The sequence below is a fragment of the Poeciliopsis prolifica genome, unplaced genomic scaffold, assembly GCF_027474105.1.
Source record: "Poeciliopsis prolifica strain line A6 unplaced genomic scaffold, Auburn_PproV2 SCAFFOLD015, whole genome shotgun sequence".
Taxonomy (NCBI): domain Eukaryota; kingdom Metazoa; phylum Chordata; class Actinopteri; order Cyprinodontiformes; family Poeciliidae; genus Poeciliopsis; species Poeciliopsis prolifica.
The window spans coordinates 5,775,616-5,799,090 of NW_026562390.1; the positions used below are offsets into that span (position 1 = coordinate 5,775,616).

A 23,475-nucleotide genomic window follows, 5' to 3' on the forward strand; every position below is an offset into this window, starting at 1 on the left:
GTCATTTAAATTGCCGGAGAAAGTGGCAGCTTATTTACACAACAAAGTGGAAGAACACCTCTCACGCTCGTAAGCACTGACAAGTGTACAGCGGCGAGAAAGTCACAGAACTCATACTATGGGCAAATATTTATTTTGCGGAATTGAAATTTAACTTTGAAAGCAGCTGTGTAAAAAGCGTAGAATTTTGTATCATATTCTTCTTTGCAGTGTTTCGTTAAAAGATTCAGCAAAGGTCAATGTAAAGTGGGAGACCATGATGCGAGACTAGCATACTGTAAATTGCTGCAATTTGAATTGAACCTTGAATTGTGAATTTTATCTACCTGTTGACTCAGAGAGACAGAAAGAGAGTCAGAGAAACGTTCCATGTCTGCTGTCAGCTTGTGTGTAAAGCTTGGATCTTATTTAAATTACGTTCTAGCTTGGGATTCAGTAATGTCAAGCACGTCCTCTGAAATGAACACCATGAACAGTGCATGATGAAACTGTTTTGCAAGGATAATGTTGTCTTGCACGGTTGTTTACACAAAAAGATGTCATTAAGTTTATTTTAATGTCGTCTGGGAAGTGTGACATGTTTGTCCAAACAGTAATTCTTTCTACATAGTTTATTTTAACTTCACGACCAGATCTAAAACTTTAAGAAATGGAAAATCTTCTCTGAGGGGTTAAGTCAAGGTTGAACACTATGACTTCTTTGAGGTAGTCAGTTTTTTATTCCAGTAACACAATATTACTTTCCTTTCTCTGCCTTTAATTTGATCCACACTAGAACACACTGGATGCTGGCTTTTAAGACTGCTTGAAAAGCCAAAGTTATTTTCCGTACTAAAGTTATTGTTCTTCAAGGCTGTGACAAAATATAATAGGTCGTAGCTGGGAATGAACTCTCATTATTCTGGTGAAATATGTTTTAAAGAACAGTTGATGAGCTAGATTTTGTATAGTTACTAAGTTATGCTTTGAATTAAATTGATAAGAATCTGTTTTCTGCATTGTCAGCCAATGTTAATAGCACCAATGTTTGAGATGTATAAAAACCTTTAGAAATTAACATTTATTCCACTTCTGTCATACAAAAAACCCCACAAAGAAACCAAGTAAACAAATGTTGAAGTTTCAGCTTTTATCTTCATTGCCAATGTGCTTTGAACTAATATGTTGGAGACATACACAAAAGATAGAGAACATTTTGTCATTCAGTCTCTCATTGCATCTCAACAATCGATCAAAATCAAAGTAAAAAGTTTGTTTCATAGAGTAACATTCAAATCACTCAAAACATTTCACTGTAAACTTAAATATATTTTTTCTATAATCCACAAGAAAGGATCCACCATAATGCTTCTTGGTGCACAAGGATGCAGCAATCTGCTACTGAAGGACCTCTCCAGTTAAGCAACAGCTTTATTCATAGGGATGGAGACATAGTCCATCAACGATATTATCTAAACTACATTCTGCTGGACTGAATCCAGCTTTATTTTAGTAAGATGCCGTACAGTCATTTGCCATTTGAACTTCAGTTCTTGGATGAGTATTGAATAAAGACTCTTGGGCTTTATTTCATGAAATAGGTGAAAATACTTAGAATTTCTTTGAAATTTCTAGTAATATAATGTTTACTTTTTTCTATTTTCTACAGTTTTACAACAACGCAATTTTTTTCTTTTTTCTCTGTTTGTGTATCTACTTCACCTAAGAATTTAAAGATGAGTTTGGGAAAGATGTGATGAGGAAAATACTTTTCTTCTTATCAACAAGAGTGCGAAACATGAACTTTAAAAATCCTGTTGTTGTTTGTACCAAAAGTGAAAAAGCATCATTTTGAAAAACCTTCTGAGAAACAATTTGGTCCGTAAATCCATACATGATTTCAATTTAGATTATTTTGCTTACACAGCTGATACCGCTATCTGAAAACAAACTGAAAAAAAATAAAAATAAAACAAGCGCTGAGAGAGAACACGTCTTCCTTTCTGTCCACACCTATTTACTCAAATACCGACAATTTTAGCACAAACACAAATTTGCACTTGGCAAACCTCACTGCTAGCTTTTCCCTGTCTCCTATATGATGTGAAGTCTGCTGAGAGTAACTATTGAAGTAAGCGCATTGGTCCAAATAATGAAGTTCATACTGATCTTCTACAATGGTTGACATGCCGATCAGGCTTGAATTGATGTAAGAGCAATTTCACCTTCTATTACCCAATAGAATAAACTGCATTATATGCTTATTTTCTTCCCGGCAGAAAGAGTAACATGAAATCAGGATGGAATTTATTTATTTGTTGATGTGTGCTTTTTCTGTCACGGAGCCAATTATCTGATGTTTGTGAAATGTTCAATGTCACAATAATGTCAACTTTTAGTTGGGAATTGTAGGATTTGCATGGTGGGCATGATTTTTATTCTCACTTTTGCTACTCCTGCAATCAACTTGCCACCCTCCCGGAGCAACACAGAAATGTCACAATACTGCCAAGTTCAACAAGTGACATTTAGACTCTCATAGTACTGTGAGTTCAGTACCTAGCCAGCTATCTATTTCATCATGTACAATGACTGCCGTCATCCTTGGTGAGGCTAGAAAACTTATTGTATCTATTTTTCAATTCCTGATAACCTGACCACACAATGGCAGCTTTAACACCTCTGTGAGTTTGGGAATAAGGTACAAGAAAGCAATTAGTCTCTTCTCAACTGCTTTAGCTCTGACTGTTTATGCCGACCACGTCATTAGTCCATTAATGTTTTTGTTTGTATGTGTCAAACCTGGCATAGCAATGTGCTCATACAATTCATGATCTAATTAGAGGGTATAACGAATAGTCAGCCATTTGTAAAGACTGTGATTAAAAAGCTTTAGTTACAAAGACTAATTGTTTAAATAATGGTTTTAGATGAGTATAATTTATATAAACACAGCAGTTATGGTTAATATGTTGTTACTCTATTTGATGCATAAATGTTTTATTTCTCTGAGAGTGAAGCAAATGAACTGACAATTATCAAGTAGGGACACATTTTGCTTGGTTTTCTTTACGCTTATATACATACATGCATAGATATATCCACATCTATATATATATGCAAACATAAATGCATGCAAAATATTTGGAAAATATTTGCAAGGTTGGTTTTTGCATGCAAAACATCCCTTTTAGGCACTGGCAAATATATATGCAAAGAGTCAGTTTCAAAAGGTGGAAAGAAATAATTTTTAAATCATATAATTTGGGCACACTTATCGTGATATAAATTTCATAAAGCCAATCAAAAAAGATGTTGTAAATTGGTACTTGTGTTAAAGCTCCAGAAAGTGTATTTATCAACCGGTCCAATGGAAAAAGTTGCTGTACAAACCAATTTATAAAGTTTGTGTATAAATTGCTTTGTTGCTTACAAGTTTTGCTTCTCCTAAAATTTTCTTCATGAAAACAAAACGGATTTTAAAACTTTTTTGAGGTAAATGTGCAATTTAGAGCAATACAGAAACTGTACAAATTGTGACAAATTAATCACCAACAGCAGCATCAGAGTTAATCTGTGTAACCCGTTCTACATAAGGTTTACCAACTTGCAATAATCTGACCTGCTATATCCTGAGATTATACTGCATAGCCTCTTCTGCATCCCTCCAAATATTGGATCAGTCCAGGATCATCCATCCAAACCCACAGAGCAAATGCAAAGTCTAATTTTTATCCCCTGGATCCAACCTTGTGTCAAGTAGGTTTACTGGAAGCACTGACTGTGTGTGTTTGTATCCTGCATTTAACTGGCTAGGCTTCCTTTCAAATAGCAGCCATAGGGATCAGGATTCTGTCTGATACAACATGACCTCATTCCTTCAACTGTAATCTACAGCAGCAGTAGTAGCTGGTTCCTAAAATCCAGCATTAAAGCAAATTGGAAATAGTTTTTGCCACCCTGATTGGCATGCATTCTCACTAAACAAGAAAAATAAGAGCGAAAAACCATCATGACATAGTTTTCAAATGAGTTCTCATCTAAAATCCTGTGCTTGATCCACAAATCCAGTGACTCAATTGAGGATTGAAATATCCAACATGTCTGCGCACCAGACTAGTAATGTTCTTGAATTTTACATTTGGAATATCACATTGTAATGAGAGTCAAGCTGTGATGTACTGGAGGTGACTCTCTTTATGCTGCATTGGATATTGCACCGTCACACCCCTTGGTGTCATCATTCCCTTGGCTTTGCTTTAAGTACACACTCAGTACACACGGAGATGGCTCTAATATCCAAGCCAATATATCACCCATTTTTATTCATAATTGCAGTAATTTGGGGGGATTTGATGTAAATTATGTAGATTTTGGATCAAGTATATTTGACCCTGAAAAAAAAAATAACATGCCAAATAAGACACTTGATCTTGCATAAGAATTTGTTAAAGATTATTGGGGTACAAATCTTGTTTTTCCCCAATAATGAATAGATTTACATAGCATTACAATATTTAAAGTTTTCAAAAGTGTAATGAATAAACAAACAGCCAGTTCAGCTTTGTGTATGTGGTTTGGTGACAATTAAAGCAACACAAGAATTGAGCAGAACCCCTGGCTTTATTTAACTTTACAGAGAACAACTTATATAGATTTCAACATAGACTGTGGAACATTCAAGTTACATTTAGTTGCAAAGATTTAAGTTTCAGTCTTATTTGCCATGTTTGGGTTAGCACTGAATTCCAAGGATTCCCAGCAGTATCCAATACTTTCCATCTTATTTGTTTTCTCTTCATAGTCCATCCATAAAAATTAATAAATGCCACATTCTACAAAACTTTAAAATAATTTCATCATTTGCTAGTAGTGTGACACTTTATTTCTATCTGCTTGCAAAAACAAAGAAATACATTTTCTTAATTCTTTCCACTAGCATTGACAGTGATGATGCAGTTGTTCAAGAAACATTTTAGGGATTTCAAAATAATCTCAATGGAACATTTGTAATTGAATTGAATTTTTAGCAACTTTGCTCAAGGTGATTGCTGAGAATCTCTCTTAATGAAATCTTGCCATTCTATCCTCTCCCAGCCCTCCTTACAAAATGCTAGCAGTGTGTTGCCAAATCTTTCTGAAATCTGCTCATTGTTCTTGTATATAATACAAACATTTTGCTGCAGCTGAGTAGAATACAAGCAACCACCTTTATTAAAACTAATAAAAATCAATTCATCCATTTATGCACGTGATGTATATCTCCAGACACTGATGATGAAACTGTGGGTGTCACTAAAGAGGCTCTTCTCCACTGATCTAGTGTCCAGTGGCAGGGTGCTTTGCATCAATGAGCTTGATGTTTGTATTGGACTTGCTGAAGTAAAGCTCAGGTACAATTAACATCTCCCTGGAAATCTAACCAATTCAGCTAATCAGAATCTTGTAAGAAGGCTGAAGGTTTTTAACATCTGACTCTTGACAGAGTTAGTAACCTCATTTCTACTCTTTTGGCCTCGATCCGCTGACACCACTGTGGGGTTTTATATGCCCTTCATGGATAAGTGGCTGTTATCTCCAATCCCATCCACTTTGTTATATTAAACCAACAAGTAGTGATTAATATTTAGAAGCGAAGCAATTTCACCACCATACTTTTTGCGCAGATGGCAGTTTGTCATTGTACCATAATGAAATTCAGTGGCCTCCTGAGAGCAGCGATTATTTTTTACGTTATTTTACAAATGTTTGTAGAAGCAGTCTGCATGCCCAGGTGGAGGATTGTACACAAGTGTGGCCATAGAAATGATTGGATCCCCTGATTTCAATGTTTTGGAGTAAATAATTCTCTGCACAGTATCTTGGCTTTTAAATAACTTTAAAGGCAAGTAATAATCATTCATTTATTGAAGGTACAGGTTTTCTTTTTCAGGTGACTTGAAATGTATAAGTTTGAACAAAAATACATCAGCACTTTAAACATTTTAAGACGTTACTTATATTCTAGTTTGATATTTCTTCGAAGGGAAATGAGGACATTCTTAGAACTAAAACTTATTCATCTTATGAAGTTTAGTAACATTTGCTGATCTTTTTTTTTTTTTTTTTTGGACACGATCAAAGGCTGAGTTTATGCAGCCATGTTAACATAAATCTTCCCTTAGGCTCTCCAGGATATGGGATTTGCTCTTGACCTATCATGAATTTGTCAATGTCGTGAGATGACAAGTCACATTGCCCAACTTTGTTTCCCTTTGAAGTCAACTGTTCTCCCTCTGACATTTGCTTTACATCTCTTCTTTTTTTAAACGATGCCAAGGATTTTCCAGTACTTGGATCTTGGCTCCACATGTCAGTCATTCTCCCTGCCAATGAGAAGATAAACAATGTGAGAGAGATGTTTATTCTTACCATAGATGAGACACTAAATTGTTCTTTTGAAGCATCAAACAATGCCAAGAATGCGTGTAACTATCAATAATTTTTCCTCTGAGTAGTTCCAAAGTAAATTGTCAAAGCATTTTGTTGTAAAGTACAGTGGCTTGTATGGCCACCTGATTGTAATTGTGTCTCTTGTTTGGTGACAGTCGGCATCGATCAAATTTAAAAGAACTGAAATCAATCCACTTCAGGTATAACTAAGTAACGCTTAGGAAAAATCCCTTTTATTACACCTGTCCCTTTTCAGAAGAACATTTAAACTCTACTCAACTCTGATATTCTCAAAACAGACCAATCTCCTCTTTTGTCTTGATAATACAGATATTGATCTTTGCCAGTGATGGATTTCTCCTCACTCTTCTTTTTCCAAAGTGAAGTTAGCATTTCAAAAGGTTAAAATTCAGAGCTAAGCCAATTTAACGCAGCTTTACTGAACAGCCTCCAGATAAAATTAGAGGGTGTGCATTAACATTAAGGGAGGAGAAGTTGCAAAAACATTCAGTACAGTTTTTTTTCTTCTTTTATTTTATTGTATGAACTCTGAGATATATACGATTACACAGTGTCCAACTCAGTTGAACCAGTGTTTCACCAAGAGTTTTTCTCACAGCCTCATAGAGGGTGCACTTGTTTTTAAACTTCTCAAACAAAATAAAGAACTGAAATAAAAATAAGTGATTTCTTCAATGGAAATTATGGCTTATTTTGAGGATCTCTTGTCCGCAGATCATTGCTGGTGACACCACAGGTTTTAATTTGGGCACTCCCAAGTCCTATAAAAACAAAATTTCGATTTCTAGTTTATTTTATAAGACAGTAATTCAAGGTCTTATCATTTTTTTATTTCCTTCTCCAGACTGAAACTTTAGTAAAGTTTCTTCCATCATTTGTAACATCCCTCCAAACTATGGCTGTGAATATGTCAAGCCGATCAAAGTAGAACAATGGGTCTGCATTTCTTGTTGCAGACTGGAAATGGTAAGATGGAAATATTTGCTGCATGTCCAACATATTTTATTGTTACTTACTCCTTATTTACTCTGTAAATAAATAAGTTGTCAATAATTGGGATGAATAACGTTTTATTTAATATATATTTGATCAACTCTACTTAGCCTAGCTTGTAAATTTGAACTGATCACGAGTTGCAACAAACTTACAGTTACTTGTAGGCACTTTAATTAAGATGTTTCAGTCAGTAGACCTTTAAATTAGATGATGAAAGTTTACTCACTGAAGTAAGTTAAATTAAATGAAACAAATTAGCATGACTAATGGCATGTAGGATATCTTGATTGCTTTATATGAATAAATGAATGAATCTAGCACAGAACACCCATAGTGGATAGGTTAGTTGAAAGAGGGAGAAAAGCTAATTGTTTCAAAGGGGGAAGATACGCATTCAGATGGAGATTGGAGTTGAGATGTGCTGAAAGTGAGACAAAGAAGTGACACAAGGAGAGGCCCAGTACATTGTGTGCATTGAAATGAGCTTTGCCTGGCAAACCCCTCTTATCAGACAGTGTTAATCTTGTTTTGTGTTTGCAGCTTTGCGCCGCACCAGCACTCCTTACTGGCTGTGATAATGGCTGGAGCAGCATCAAATTCATTAATTGAATTAACTCCCTCCTTATCACCACATCTTCCGGTGGTTCACTCACCCCTAAAAACACTTCACCGACCAGCTAATTGACTCAGGGCATCTCCTCATCTGCCCGCCCTGCTTCACATTCCTAATTTACTGGTCCAGGTCCCAGCTGAGGTTCATGTGTCAGTGGCTACTATTTAATTTTTCCAAAGGTAATGGAGATGGTTTTGTTTATGAATGAGGGGAGCAAAGAGAGGGAGAGAGAAGACAAGAAAACCTGTTTGTTATTCTCCACAGTTTCTGTGCTTATTTCATAACAGGATTTGGTCGCAGGTGTTTATCAATTAAGGACCTGCAAAACAAGCTCAGTGCAATTTGGCTTACTCTCCAGTTAAACAATTTACGGGGAAAGGGTAGCCTATTTGAAATGTTTTGGACCGGTATCAGGCCACGGCCCAGGAGTTGGGGACCACTGCTTTACATCACCAGATCATTTCATAGAGAGTGAGACATTCACAGCTTGGAATTTAATTTTATAATCTAGCCCTGGTAAAGTTTCTTATAATATTATCCTTGGCTTACTGTCTGCTGTCCTTGGTATTTGTGCAGCATTGTTCTCTAACAAACCCATCATTTTTTGAATACCTCTATTCTATTTATGGAGTAGAGGTATTTACAATAATATAAAAATAGGCTGTGGACAAAAGCATGCCACACTTCCCAGACATGTTTGCAAAGATTCTGAAGGCCACCTCTCATTTTCCTTCCACCTCACAGGTATGTGCTGCTTTGTGTTTGTCTATCACAAAAAATCATATTAAAAAGGTTTCAAGTGGATTCTTTGGCTTGACAGTACACTGTAGGTACATCATGTTTGCCAACTGGACTGCAATATAGTGAACAGATTTTCTCCTCTTGGTCTCTGGTTATATTAATATTTTGTGTTTATTTTTTTGTTCCATGGACATTACTTGTGTAGCTTTTCAAATGTGCTTGTTCTTGTTTTTTTGCCTTTGAAAATATATTTAAATGTTCATTTCTGTTGAATGTGAGGATTGGTGTGCTCATCTTTTAACCACATTTACAAATCAGCTAGCATCATTATTAAGATACCGTTTCACATTTTGTGTTTTTAACCACATTTCCATGTCCTTTAGTTAAAAAACATTGCGTTTTCTCTGTATTTTCAATGAAATTTTGCTTAGATGGATTTAATGTTGCTTCTGTTAACTAAAACATAATCTCAACATAGAGAGCATGTTTTCCAAGAGTAATGCAGTAACTCTCAGAAAACATGTTTTTTTATTCGAGCCACTTATCCAATAAAATCTTTTATCAAAATCTTCCCCGTCTTCAAATGTTTCTCCATCATCTGTCCCTTTCATCCGCGTGATGGAATACCTGTCTTATCTGATCGACTCTGCTGGTTTGTCTTTCTGCCCACACACTCTAACTTCAAGCTATTCTTCCACCCTTGAGCTGACTATGAAGACCTTTACACTTCCTGTTTCCAAAAAGAAAGAAACAAACCAAGAAAGGATATTTTGGTGACAACCTCAAAAACCAACAGTTCATTTTATTTCCCACCAATATTCTTACCTGATAAACACATCTGCATTTTCTTTGTCACTACACAGTCATCAATGCACCATAGAATAATTAAGTCATTAGCAGGGCTCTGGAGAACTTATCTGCACAAGGAGGTAATTAACCCATTTCATTCCAGTTTTGTACCTGTGGCACATCTAAAAACTGCAGGACACCGGCCCTTGAGGGCTGGAGTTTGACACCTGTGTTTTAAAAGGATTAACTTTCTTTTGATCCCCTCTTTATTCCACCTGTTAATTGGTAGGCTAATTTGAAAGTGGTCATGAGTTGAAAATAGCAATTTGAGTGGACAGTAGCAAACAATGCCTACTTCTACTGTGAAAATAGACACAGTATAGATGAGATACAGACTTTGCTGTAGGGTAATGATCTGCATCTATCAATGTCTTTGCATGTCTTGTTCAGCAGTTTTAGCAATTATTCACCGGATGGCAGTGCTAGATTATGTGCCTGTCACACACCTGCCATATAAAACTTCCTACAAATTTAAGGCTCGACAGCCAGGGATATTGGTGTGGATATCTACTGTGTCCATAGGATGACACATTGATCTCTTATAAGGTTGTCATTAACTGAACTTGTGGTTTTGGTTTTAATACTCTGACATTTTTTTCCTAACCAAATGTTAGTTCAATTATTATTGTTATCCCTTCCAGAAGAGATTTTTATTCCTCAGGTTTTTATTTAGCAAAGCAATCAAGTTGTTATTGACACACTATCAATTATATGTTTTTAATCTGTCATACAGTCTGGTTTCAGACTGTATGACAATGTATAAGGCCTTGCAAAGATTTCAAATATAAGTAAGTTACTGTCTAGAGAGATATTCTGATCAATCTGATTAATTGCTTCTTAACATTAGCAACCTGACTACTCTGCAGCTTTCCTGCTCCATACTGACCAAACACCTTTTTATCAGCGTTTGTTCTTGTTTCAGCATTAAGTTGGAACTTAATGCTGGGATCAGCATTAAGTTTTTTCAGCAGTATGAGCCATTCAAGTCTGTTTGTGAGATGAACTCATTTGGGACACCGATTAGCTCCTCCATACCACAATGAACATGCAATAATAATAATAATAATAATAATAACTCTATTTGTTCATCTTTGTTTCTTTTTTGGGCAAGTTTGGATCAATTACTCCCTAACTGCTGCAAACCATCAAACAGGTACTAAACAGTCTTGAGATTGTTTGACCCATTGTCTTGCAATCACAATTTAGCCCCTTTCAAATGCTCTCAAATCCTTATGCTTGCCAATTTTTCCTGCTTCTACCAAATGGATATTCAAGACATATTGTTTACTTACTTCCAAATAAATCTCCTCTCCCTTCTAGTGACTGTCATGATGAGGACAGGATCAGTATATATACTGCTCAAATCCATCTCTGATTTTTGCCATGGGCATGGATGTGGTTAAGTTGCCCTGCTTTTTTATTCTTTGTACCTCGGATTGATAAAGATTCTCCATGTCTTCCTGAACTTTCAATCTGCATACTGTCACTTGGGTCCCACACTATGAAACTGTAACAAAGATTTGTTTTTGTGTCAGACATTGCCTTGGACTCTCAAAACCTAATATCACAGCATGTCGTTCAAATTGCTCAAATAAAGACATCACTGCATTCCTCATTTAAAATATGTCAATAAACTAATATTTCAACTTCATGAGGGAGCTTGGAAAGAAGGAGTGTTGTTTTTTCCTCTGCCAGTGTTGTTTCTAGAAGTCAATCAGGTATATAACGGGGAGTTTAAAATGGTCTTTTGCTTCTTCTGTAAATACTCATTTTACAGATAGAGGTTTTCGCAGAATTCATGAGGCAACTTTATGTGCTGATGCACGTGAAAGTGAGCCTTCTTTCAAATTGCTTTCCCTTATTGTTGCATCTTCTAACTCCAGTGATTTCCCTCCCTTACCAAAAATCACATTAACCAAACCAATCTCATTCATGATTTGTCAGTTAATTTAGCCCCACTGCTCAATATAGTGTCACATGCTAGAATGTTTGTGACGCACTGCATGAGGGGTATGAAGGAATGAACCCGATCATGCATTTCAAAACTGCTTCATTAAAAATCATTGTGGGTCAATTCATCTATGTATTTAAGTAACTGATTAAATGGAAATTTATTCTGAAATGCCAAGTATTATCACAAAACATTATCTAAACTCGTGCCCTGTAATGAACTGGCGACCTATTGGGGTAGCTTGCCTCTTACACATTGACAGATAGAGACAGGCTTTGGGATAATTGTGGTATTATCTCAATGTAACTAATCCATATTTTTTTTTATTGGGGTAGAGTAGGGAAAAAAGAAATGACACAGAAGCTGAAATGTAACTTATTGATCCTTGTTAGCTAGGTTTAGCAACTACATTTACTATTACAACTACATTTTTCACACATCCCTGAAAATTGTTGAGTAGATCAGTACAAGATTTGTTTTGTCCTTTTCACAGTGTGTTACTGACTTTAGCAGGATTGTGTCTGCATTACCTTAGTTTTAAAGTAATGATTTAATTGAAGACAATACTGAAATAGATTTTAAAACTCTATATAAAACAACATAATGAATAAAACATATTGGCTCTGTTTCTACTTAATGAAATTAGCCATACAATGTTTGACAAGTGAAGATATTTTAGCCATTCTTTTCTTTAGACCATCCTTAACAACTGTGCAGTTTTAATAATGTAAAATGTATTGCGGTAATAATAAGTAAATTGCCTTTAAAAACAGATTTCAGAATAAATTCTGAAATTGGTAACAGTAATAGTTTTTGACATGGATGGACCAAATAGGCTAGGAATGCCCCTAATTTGCAACAAGCACTTCAAATCTTAAATATGAAACATGATACTTATTTGAGCCCATAGATTTGCATATAGTAAACCACAGACAGCACATTAAAGCCAGTGCTTTGGCACCAAAAAGTGTCCTTCATTATTCTACTAAAAATATAGCAAATCATTTGTAATAATGCTCTTGGATACTTAAGACTAAACATTTTGCAATCTTGGAGCTCTACTAGCCAGTATGATAGTTTTTGATTTGTTCATTTTCCTCTCTTTTAAGGAATAGGGGGAAAAAAGTAAACTATTGTTGTGTATTGTAATCTTTACCGTGGCACCATTAAGTGATCATGTCTGTGCAACAGAGTGCATCTCCTAAGTAAATCTAGGAAAAATAACCCTTTTCTCCATGTTCTTGCTACACTATTGTGGTATTTGTAACCAGCCTCAGTTGGAAGATGGTCTTCCTGGTTCCCTGTTTGCCAGTTTGAATGTTTATATGATTGCAGTCATTTATGTGCTTTGGATAAGGTGACAACCTGAAAACAGTAAGCAAAAGAGCAATCAGTCGCCTCCCTTCGTTACTGAGTTCAGTTACCACACCAATGCCCTTTTACTCTCATCCTAAGGACAGTTATTACTGTTGCAGAGATTGGATAAGATCAAAGGTTACTTGTTGAACTTAGACAAGGTAATGACTGTATTCCTCTAAGCACTGCTGCATGGACTGTCATGTCATTATCTACCCTTTTGTATTCATCTTTTTAAACTATTTAGCAGATCCAAAACGAAGTAGACCCGATACAGTGAACCCTCATTTTTTGTGGGGGTCAAAAGAACCTGTGATAGGCAAAATCCGTGAAGTAGTTATCTTTATTTTTTACTATTATCATACAGCATAATTAAATGCTCTACATTGAAACCATTAACAAAACTTTTCAGGCCCAAGCACTTTTTAAAACAAATATAACGCTTTCTTACAAATAACTACAGTAAAATAATAATTTTAATCATCAGTACGAAGTACAGTAGGAGCAATTGTGACCCGCATATTTCACTGTTCTCTGACTATGACGCTGTGGCCTGACTCCGCTCTGCAGTGTCTTTTTCTTCTGAAGCCTGTGGTGTAGGTGTGTTCTTTTTCAAGAGAAGAACATAGTTATTGGTAGTTGTTACTCTTTTTCTTCTAGGCAAAAATATTTGCCAAAATTTGCCAAGCTGTACTACGTATATTTAAATACTGTAACTTTATTGGCACATTACAGTGTTTAGAGAAGAAGCACAGATACTGTTTAGCCAATCAGGACGCAGAACACAATGCACTGTGGAAAAAAAAACTGCACAAAAAAATCTGCGAAGCAGCGAGGCCGTGAAAGGTGAATCGTATTATAGCGAGGGTTCACCGTATTCATAATGGAGTTAAATGAAAAGTTTGAGTTTTTTTGTTCTGTGTTTTGCACCAGGTTTTGCCTTCTAACTTACCCTCGTGTATTGCTGTGGTTTAAGAGTTTGAAGAAGTTGTGAAGGCAAAATAAAAAGAAAAAGAAGCTGTTTTACTTTATGATAATTTAATGTGACAATAGAAGATAAGGAGAGCTATACCAGTAAACAGAAAAGGAAGCAGGTCATACTTTTTACAGCATTTGTATATCTGCCTACATACTGTGACCATGAATAATGGAAATGATAGCAGGATAAAAAAAGGCTTGGGCAGGTGGTGCAGAAATTGAAGTGTTTTACAAATCCCAGGTGCAGGAAGACAATTACCTTTCTGCCATTACATTACTCTCAGGTTTAAGGTATAGCGAAGTATATTCAAAATGTTTCTGACTACAAAATGATTCTTAATTGGTTTAAGCTTGCTAATCCTGAATCCTATTTTACACAGCTAATGATTCATCTTTTTTTCTGCTATGTTTCATAACTGTTAATAATAAAAATGGTTTATGGGCTTAGTCATGCTTCAGCATTCCAAACGAGGCTTGAGACTTTGAGGGATCTCTTGTCATTAGGATCTACATGAGGCATTTTTCCACTTTCACAGGCTGAGGTAAAACTATTGACCGTAATGCATCATGATCACTTTAAAGTTTACCCTCCACAAATGTGCGTGTGTGCTTCCTGCAGCCTTTTTTTTTCTTTATTTACTTGTCAATGTTACTCCTGGCAGAAATGGATACTTCAGAATCTTTATTTTGAACATATAGTTTGACAGTGACAGAGCTGAAAACTAGACAAGACATTTTTATTTAAATAAAAAAAAAATACTGAGAGAAGACCCAGACTTTTGACCTTTGTAGACAACTTGGAGAGACAATGCATACCTCATGTCTGTAACAGGATGTTGGGGTTAATGAGGTTGGATTAGACCTGCCCTGGTTTACCTCTGCATCACCAAGTGAGGTAGTAATTGCCCAGCAACCATCCACACTATGGATAAAGCAGCTGGCTTTCTCCCTTAACACTATGATGGACTGTAGTGGCACCAGTATAGAAAAGTTGGGGCAAAACCACAGCATGATTACCATAAAACAATATCAAGATCTACAACAAAATTAGAAGATATCCAACAAAATGTTTTACATGGCATTCTACAAGTGACCCTTTTGCCTATGGTGATTTATAAGTCACAGGAAGTTTATGCAAAGACTTCTCTTCACACAGCAATATGACAGAACTGTTTTTTTAGGCTGCTGTTCAAATGCAACCTTTCACAAGTGGCTGCGAGTGAAAATTTTCTTTTGGATTCAAGTTTTAATTATTCAAAATGTCAGTCTAATTTTGGAGAGATGAGGCTCTTCAGGAGAGCTTGAAGAATACAGGACATGTGCTGGATTCCCGAAAGAGTTACCAGCTTTCTTCTGTTAGATTAAATGGGTATTTTAGAAACATGTTATGGCCTTGCAATTTTATGGCCTTGCAACATTAGCATTGGCTAATGTATCAAAAACTTTAAAGCCGTTTTGTGTAGATATCTTACACTGAGGAGTAGAGTGCTTGTTAAAAAAGTATTAAATACTTCTGAGAACTAGTTTCTGATTACATTTTATGTAATAATCTAGCACACTGTCTTCTTTTTCATCATTGAATAATTTGTGTGTTTCAGAGTCAAAATGAAGGATGGCGTTGTGTTTCTGGGAGCTCGAGCCAGTAACCCAGTTATGTGGACAGTCAGTCAGGATGTCAGAAGTGAGGGTCATAGAGTTGTTACACTACACTGTCATAGGAAGGAGAACAGCTTCAATCAAAGGTATGTATGCCTCTCTTCCTTTGCTAGTGAAAATTATTATAAAGAAGAGATGTTATTTGTCATACATTTGTCAGTAAATAAGTGATCGCTTAAAAGCAAAGCTGGGCATGATTCAGCATCTGAGAAAAAAAATTTTTTTGGCACTGCAAAGCTCTCAGATTCTCAGCCAAGTGTAGCCACTGAAATCTATTGTCCAACAAAGTGTCAGCTTTGCTTTGGCTTAATGGATACGGATAATGTGTTGAGTTTTCTGTATGTTAAATATTCTGAAATATGCAGCCCTGGTAATTAGTTTTATACAAGTGCATAAAGATTTCAGTATTTATAATTGTAACTTAACCTGGAGGCCCTAAAGCAACCTGTAGCTGTATTTTGTTATAGGCAATTAAGAGCTATAGTTTAGTCCTATGCATTCCTGTGTTTTAAATTTTTTTCCCTGAAAAATCATTATTTATCTTAAGTAAATCTGAAATATCAATGTTTTTAAAATGTATTTCTTTATTTGACTATGCAGCGCAAATAATTTCTTGCTATGAAAACTGTCTTTGTTCTTTTGACACCGACGTTTTACGAGCATAGTTTTTGTCGGCATCTGATGTAATTTATTCTGTATGAACACAAAACTTATCCAAATACATCACATCATGCATCACATCATGTACCTTCTTATTTGAAACCAGGGAATTTTATCATTTAATTTTTATTTTTTATTTTTTTACCCCTCCAGGGGTTTATTTTGGGCTCTAGTGTCCCTTATATGAAAGTCGGCTGACAGGACAGGGGTAAGGAGAGGGAGGAAGGCATGCAGCAAATATCGTCGGGTCTGGGAATCGAACCCTCGACGCGGCCTTCAGTCGCACACAGCACGCCCATATTTTGTCAATTTGAAACTTTGAATTTAAGGCTGCAACTCTTTTTTTTTTTGTGGTTGTATAGTTTTAAAATGAATGCACCTGTGTTGGTTTATTAGACTTAGACTTAGACTTAGACTTCCTTTATTGTCATTGTACAAAAAAAAACACAAGGTGAATCTTGACAACGAAATGTCGTTACTTGGCTACCAGTGTAGCAGAGCTAAAACCTTATTCCATCCATTTGAATATCCTCCCTATAATACGATAAAATACCAATGAATTTTCCTCTAGAACAGCTGAATGTTATTGTGGGAAATCTTATTTATCCTTAAGATCTATTAAAAGATCAACTAGAAATTTTTTTTTGTACCTGAAAGGATTCAAATGCATTGTAGTTTAAAATACTTGTCTTCAAGTAAAATACACAGGTAATAAGTTATGTTACTGAAGGGATGCAACAAGATGTTAAATCATTGATTAAAAGTTAACCATTACATACATAGAAGCCATTGGGGTCTGTCAGGTAAATACAGATCTTTAAATGTCATTCAAACCATTTGAATCGGGTTGTGCATGTAGCTGTGAATGTTTGCAGAGGTGATTGATGATTACAAGTTTCCAACCATGAAAACAAAGTGTTCACAGCATTTGACATTCAGCAAGGCCACGTAAACGACTCAAGTTGAAGAGAATAGCAGCACACAGGAAGTGACACGCCCCAACTGGGTTGTTATTTCCTCCTGCCATGTCATGGTGATGACAGTGATGAATGACAAGTCATCTATCATTTACATGTATCTTTCTTGCTGTCTCGCTGAGAAGAAACACGAAATTATACAGAACTGTTTTAAGTCAAGGTCATACAGGTCGACTGGTATTTTCCCTTGCAATTTTAACTTCACCAACCGACTGACCTATAACACAGGCAAAATCTGTTTCTAGACGGCAGGTGGACATTTATACTGCTTATTTTATCTTTAAGTATTTAAATGTATTGCCATTTGTATCCTACATACAAATCATTATGAGGGAAGATGTATGTCAAATAAATAGATGGAAATTAAGGGACTTTTATAAGAACATCCTCATATACACCTAATGTGATGTAGTGGAATGTGCTTTATTTATTTATTTATTTGTATTTTGATGAGATGGCATCTGTTCACTCTGCGATATTTGTTTGTTTAGCCATTTGTTTCAAGTCCCTCAGTTTCCTACATCAACTTCAGGTTAGTCAAACAGGACAGCTGCTACCAAACCTGTGAAAACTGAAAACTCGAGTTGCCATCCTTTCCTTATCCCAGCAAACAGTTTTTTTTTCTTTTTGTTTTTTTTTTTGTATTTTTTCAATTACAATTTTGATGCTTTATTTATAATTTATTTACGTCAGGCACTTTGCACTGAAGTTTTTCACAAACGCATATCACAAAAGTAAACCATTCATCTCAGTTTGCTGGTTTTCGTTTAACTATTATGACAGGAGAGTATTCAACATCGCATTTGCTCTTTTAAACCATCTCTTTTCTTCTCTATCATGTGGTGAGGTGTTTAGTTATTTTCCAATCTTTGTAGTGACGGGCATATTAAATTATGATGTCCTTCAAATTTTAGCAGATAAAACATCAGACACCACAAAATAACCAGCTTCAGCTGATGTGATCATTAATCGTGTTGCTGTATAAAATATCAAGCTGATTAATTTGTAAAACAAGGGATGCAGATTGATTTATTTGTGACTGAAGGATGGCCTTTCAGTCTTACACTATCTATCATTGAAAAACAGCCCATCCTGCTGATCCATCAGCTAAAAGTAACTGCTGTATATAATTTGATAGGACAGTCACCTGCATAATGGGACAGGTTGCTCGTTTTGGCCAACAAACAGCCTATTCCCATGTGCATCACAGATTCTTTTTACAACAGCATGTCTGTGTGACTTGTTCCTGCAGAAAAAGCAGCTGCAGCATCAGTAATAGCTCTGCTCAATTAGGTGTCCCTCTGAGCAATTAAAGAAGCCCAGCATGCACATCGGCAGGACCTCCTTTAATAACACTGAAATGATGCATTGTACAAAATGGTTTATTTGCTCCATGCCACTTCCCTAACACAATAAAAGGAGAGTCCCTACCTTTTAACATACTGGATCCCAAAGCCCTGGAATTGACATTGTAAACACTTTCAAGGCTAAGGTCATGTACTTTCTGTTTATCATTAGAACCAACAAGACTGAGTCAGATGTTAACTAACCCAACATCCCACCCAGTTACAGGGGGAGTTTGTAGTCCTCAATTTCCTGCACCTTGTACACTGAAACCCCCTTCCTAACTGGTTTCCCAGCCTATGCTGTGAAACCTCTACAGTTGATCCAGAACACCATGGCATGCCTCCTCTTCAATTGGCAAAAATCAGCTTACACATGTTGAAGAGCTCTTTTAGATTTTTTTTTTTCTAAACCAACAGTTAGATGAAGGTCAGAGGCAAAAAAGCCTGAAGCCTAAGTGTCATGTTTTACTCAATTCAGCCAAGACAAAAATATACAAATAAAAAACAAAAAGAAAAAGAGCAATGTTGTGACACATGCTCCTTAAAAGCATTATGAAGTGCACTTTCTCTACCCCAAGCGGAGTGCACAGCAGGCAATGTGCATCTTCCAAGCACAACATTTTTAGTTTATATTCCTTGCATGTTTTTGTAGATTAAAATCTTCAAGAAAGGCACAGGAATGTAGATAATTTGTTGTGACATAAATGCTGCATAGATGGATTATTGAGAAAAAAAAAAAAAAAATATATATATATATATTATATATATATATATATATAAAGAAAATATATATATATATAAAGAAAATATATATATATATATATATATATATATATATATATATATATATATATATATATATATATGTATAGGCGGGGTAAGCCCTGCACAAAGTGCAAAATACACGAGACCAATTAACCTTCCATGCATGTTTTTGGACTTGGAGGAAGCTGCAGTAACCAAAAAGAACCCACACATGGGTTTGCAATACCTACAAACTTGATGCAGAAAGACCTCTAAAAACTGAAAATGTCAAAGTTAGAAGTACAATTTAGACTTCTGCTGTAAATGACATGAGATTAGATTTACAGTTTGAGATAAAATATCTAAATATTCTTATTTTAGAGCCACATGACAGTTTGAAATACTGCAAGCTTCCCTTTTCCCCTATTTTTGATTGCATAAAACCACTGATCTCTTTTTGCTGAGGCATATCAACTCTAAGCAAAATTTTTTGAGCAGGACCCAACTCTACCATAAACATTCAGGCACTTACTCAATTCACCAAATACAGTTTTTGATGTTGCCGTTTATATCTAGTGCACATTTTTCTACTTTCTTATCTCAAATCTGGATGCTGCAGACAGTTATCAAATATTTAAATTTAGTAAGAACTATGAGAACGCTGTACAAAATATTCTAGGCATCTGCTTTGTACCCAACTTATATAGGCTCACACAATCTACCTCAATCTACCGAGGAATAGGCTTCAGTTGCTCCTCTTCAGTTTCCCAGACCCTCACCCATCACTTTGAACTGAGTAACTAACAGAAAAAATTGTTTTATATTTATCAAATTGATCAAATATTTAACAATTTTGCTATCAATGTGAAGATAACACATCATGAATGAGTTTAATAATGCTACCCTTGCAGTCAAATATGGTGATATTCAGTTTTCTCAGGGGAGGTCTTTTATGTAAGACATTGAAGATAAGCCATACAGCGGGATGAATAGATAGAAAAATATAAAACCATAATCAGAGAAAATATTTTCCCTTGGGATTCCAGGCTGTGTTAAAGGTGTATAGTTCAACAAAACATGAAGCAGACTGGCAAGTAAACATTAGCTTCAGGGAAAATCAGTGAACTCCACTGACACTGAGCCCAATAGAACAGTGGTGGAGAGACCTTAAAATGATGCTTTCTTTGTCAGATTGAACAGTTCTGGAAACCAGAATAAAGTAATCATGTTTTTTTTAATTAAAAATACTCATAGCTGTTATGATCAATGTCTTCACTCTGCTCATGGTCAGAGACGCATGGTTAGGGATGATAGATTGCAAGACCAGAGTGATTGACTTGAAAATATGATGGAGAGTTGGGTAGGTCACTTTAACAAAAGTGTCAGGAAGTAACGATTTGGATTTGGAACACTGAGGAGTGCTAAACAGAGTTTCTGATTGTATTAAGCAATGAATGGTGATCTTTTTATTTATAAAGATGTAGATATTTTCCCAAATAATGTGTCAACAGAAAATGTAAGAGTTATGTTTAGACTGGGGAGAGATTTTAAGTTTTCTACATTACTCTGATTTTAAATTGAGATTTTAAAATTGGCCCATGTTAAAAATAAAGATAAAAGATCAAATTTTGTTACGAACTGTGTGGTGAAACCGATCTTTCCCAGTATTCACATAAGAACACCATATATCATCATCGTGTGACATGGTGGGTATTATTTGCTGGATTTGACTTATGTTTTTACCAAACTCTGCTGTGTGCACAGACAATTTTACAATCATCCAAAACTTGCTTGAAGACTTGTGATTCTCTGCACTCCAAGAAAGAAATAATTTAAGGCATTGGATGCAACAATCAAAAATGTTCCCTTTTATTGGAAGCAGCCCAGTTAACATTATCTCCTTTAGTTGCCTTGGTGATTGCAAAAGTCCTGATTTTAGCATCGGATAAATCAGCAATGATTGTATAACAGTAAATGAAGAATATACACAAATAAATGCACACATCTTAACTATAGAATAGAAAGTGAATTACACAAAATACAGGCAAGAAGTCTGTTTTCTGATAGGACATAACAATAGATTATCTGTTAATTAAAATTCACCATATTATTTAAACAAATATTATTTAAACAAATATATATATATATATGAACTGTTTCCAAAAAGTTATTAAATTTGGTGATGATCTCCAAGCCTTTCTGACTGGAAAACCTGCTAGTCACCTTAGATTCAATTGATACTCCTTAGATTGTCAATTGTGTAAAAGTTGGGACTTAGTTTTAATAATATTACTATTTATTATTCCTTCCAGTAAGAAGAGAAATGGTGATACAAATGAAAACATAACTTTAACTGGGGCATGAATAATTCTGGGTTTAAGTGTAGGCACATTGTTTATATTTATATTTTTTCCCATTCATTATTTTGTAAATGCTTTAAATAATATATGCTGTTTTATTTTCTCTATATGGTGCCTGCATTTTGTGGAGACTACAATCAGTTCCTCTTAACATCCTATCTTTGATCCCTCCCCTCATTTTATTTCCCTATTCCAAATATAATAGGGAACAACAAACAATGTGACCAAATGTGACATCTGTGCGTCAGCAGTCATTTTTGAGCAACACTGGTAAAATATCATGCAGTATGCCGTAGCTTTACTTTTCAGCTTACAATGGGTCATGACCCCTTTTAATAAAGCAAGTGCTAAAAGTTTGGTGAAGAATACATGATTTTTTCTTTTTTGCAGCTTCCTTCTTTTTTTTTTTTTTTTCAAATTTGAGACACTCTTTAAATTAATGACCATAACCAGTTAACCAGTTTCTGGGTCACAGGCAGGAGGCTGGGGAACACAAGAGTCAGAGAGGAACATATAAACCAAAAAGGAGAACTTTATTTCCTACAAATTCTGCTGCATTTAATTGCAATGATAAAATCTTAATGGCTGATCTCCAGTATGGGGAAAAACGGGAAAAAATGGCAACCTAAAGGAAAGGATTAAGTTTGGAAACTATTAGTACTTACCAACAAATCCAACAGGATAAATGTACGCACTGTTTGAAAAGTTTCAAGGTGTGCATATTTTCACATAATCAACTTTATGGCTTCTTTGATCCTTTACCATTTTGTCTTCTTTGTGTTGATGTTATTTGGAGAGACACTCATTTTACAGTAATCATGGTTAAGAAATAAAGGGCGTGGTCAGCTTTTGAGGGTTCAATTCAGTATGCTTCTTTTAAAGATCTATTTTCAAAAGCATTTTCACATTATTATACTTACACCATATGCTTTTTTTTCTTGAGTATTTTCCTACCTTATCACATGTCAACATTTGTATTATGCATAGCTTGGACTTAAAGAGGAATGCTTCATTGAACTGTATATGTTTGTGGATTTTAAATGCAGTTGATACCAAATAATAATATAAAAAAAAAATAAAAAACTGGAGACACCTTTCTGTCTAAAAAAAAAAAAATGCATAAATATGCATAAGACCACAGTTTACCATTAACCCTGGCTGACTACTGGGAAAAAGTTATTGAATCCATTACTACTGACCTTCGGATGGCGCTATGATCCCATTATAGAGATGCTCCACTACAGTTCATTAGTTCATTCATCTAGGATTCTTATATGTTCCTTTATGCACCTTGCCAGGGGTCGTGATCACTGCAGCATAGTCCTTAGATGGTACTTCAGACCTGCATAGTTTCAAATCTGAGAAATAAAGTGGTTTTATTCTACATTTTCCCGTTCTTGTTGTGCGGGTTTATGACCAAGAGGGTTTGTTTGGTAGTTTTACAATTCACTGCCTCTTGGAAAGTAGGGGGTCGTGCTATGGCCCATTCTAAAAAAGAAGTCTTCCTTAGATTTACTGAAGCAATACATTTCTTTGAAAGAACAAGGTATTCTGCTCTTAGTCTTCTTCTGTAGTGTGCTAGAGTGGTATTTTAGGCTATTTAAGGGACAACTAAATCAAAGAATTTCTACTTGCATGTTCACCTGCTTTATAAAATTGGAGGTTTTGGACAGTGAAATATACATTTTCATTCATACATGTATATTTAAGTTCATAAACATTATTTTTTCTTGGAGTAAATAAAAAAAAAATCTTTGATGGTTTGAAATAAAGTTTCTATATTGGGTATGATTGAGATGTGAAATTGCTTTCACAG

The 23,475-nt window shown here is 35.3% G+C and overlaps 1 pseudogene; it reads left to right on the plus strand.

Annotated features, from left to right (window-relative positions):
• The window catches only part of LOC129366740 (transmembrane protein 132C-like), a 155,477-nt pseudogene that overhangs the window by 79,544 nt on the left and 52,458 nt on the right, over positions 1–23,475 (plus strand).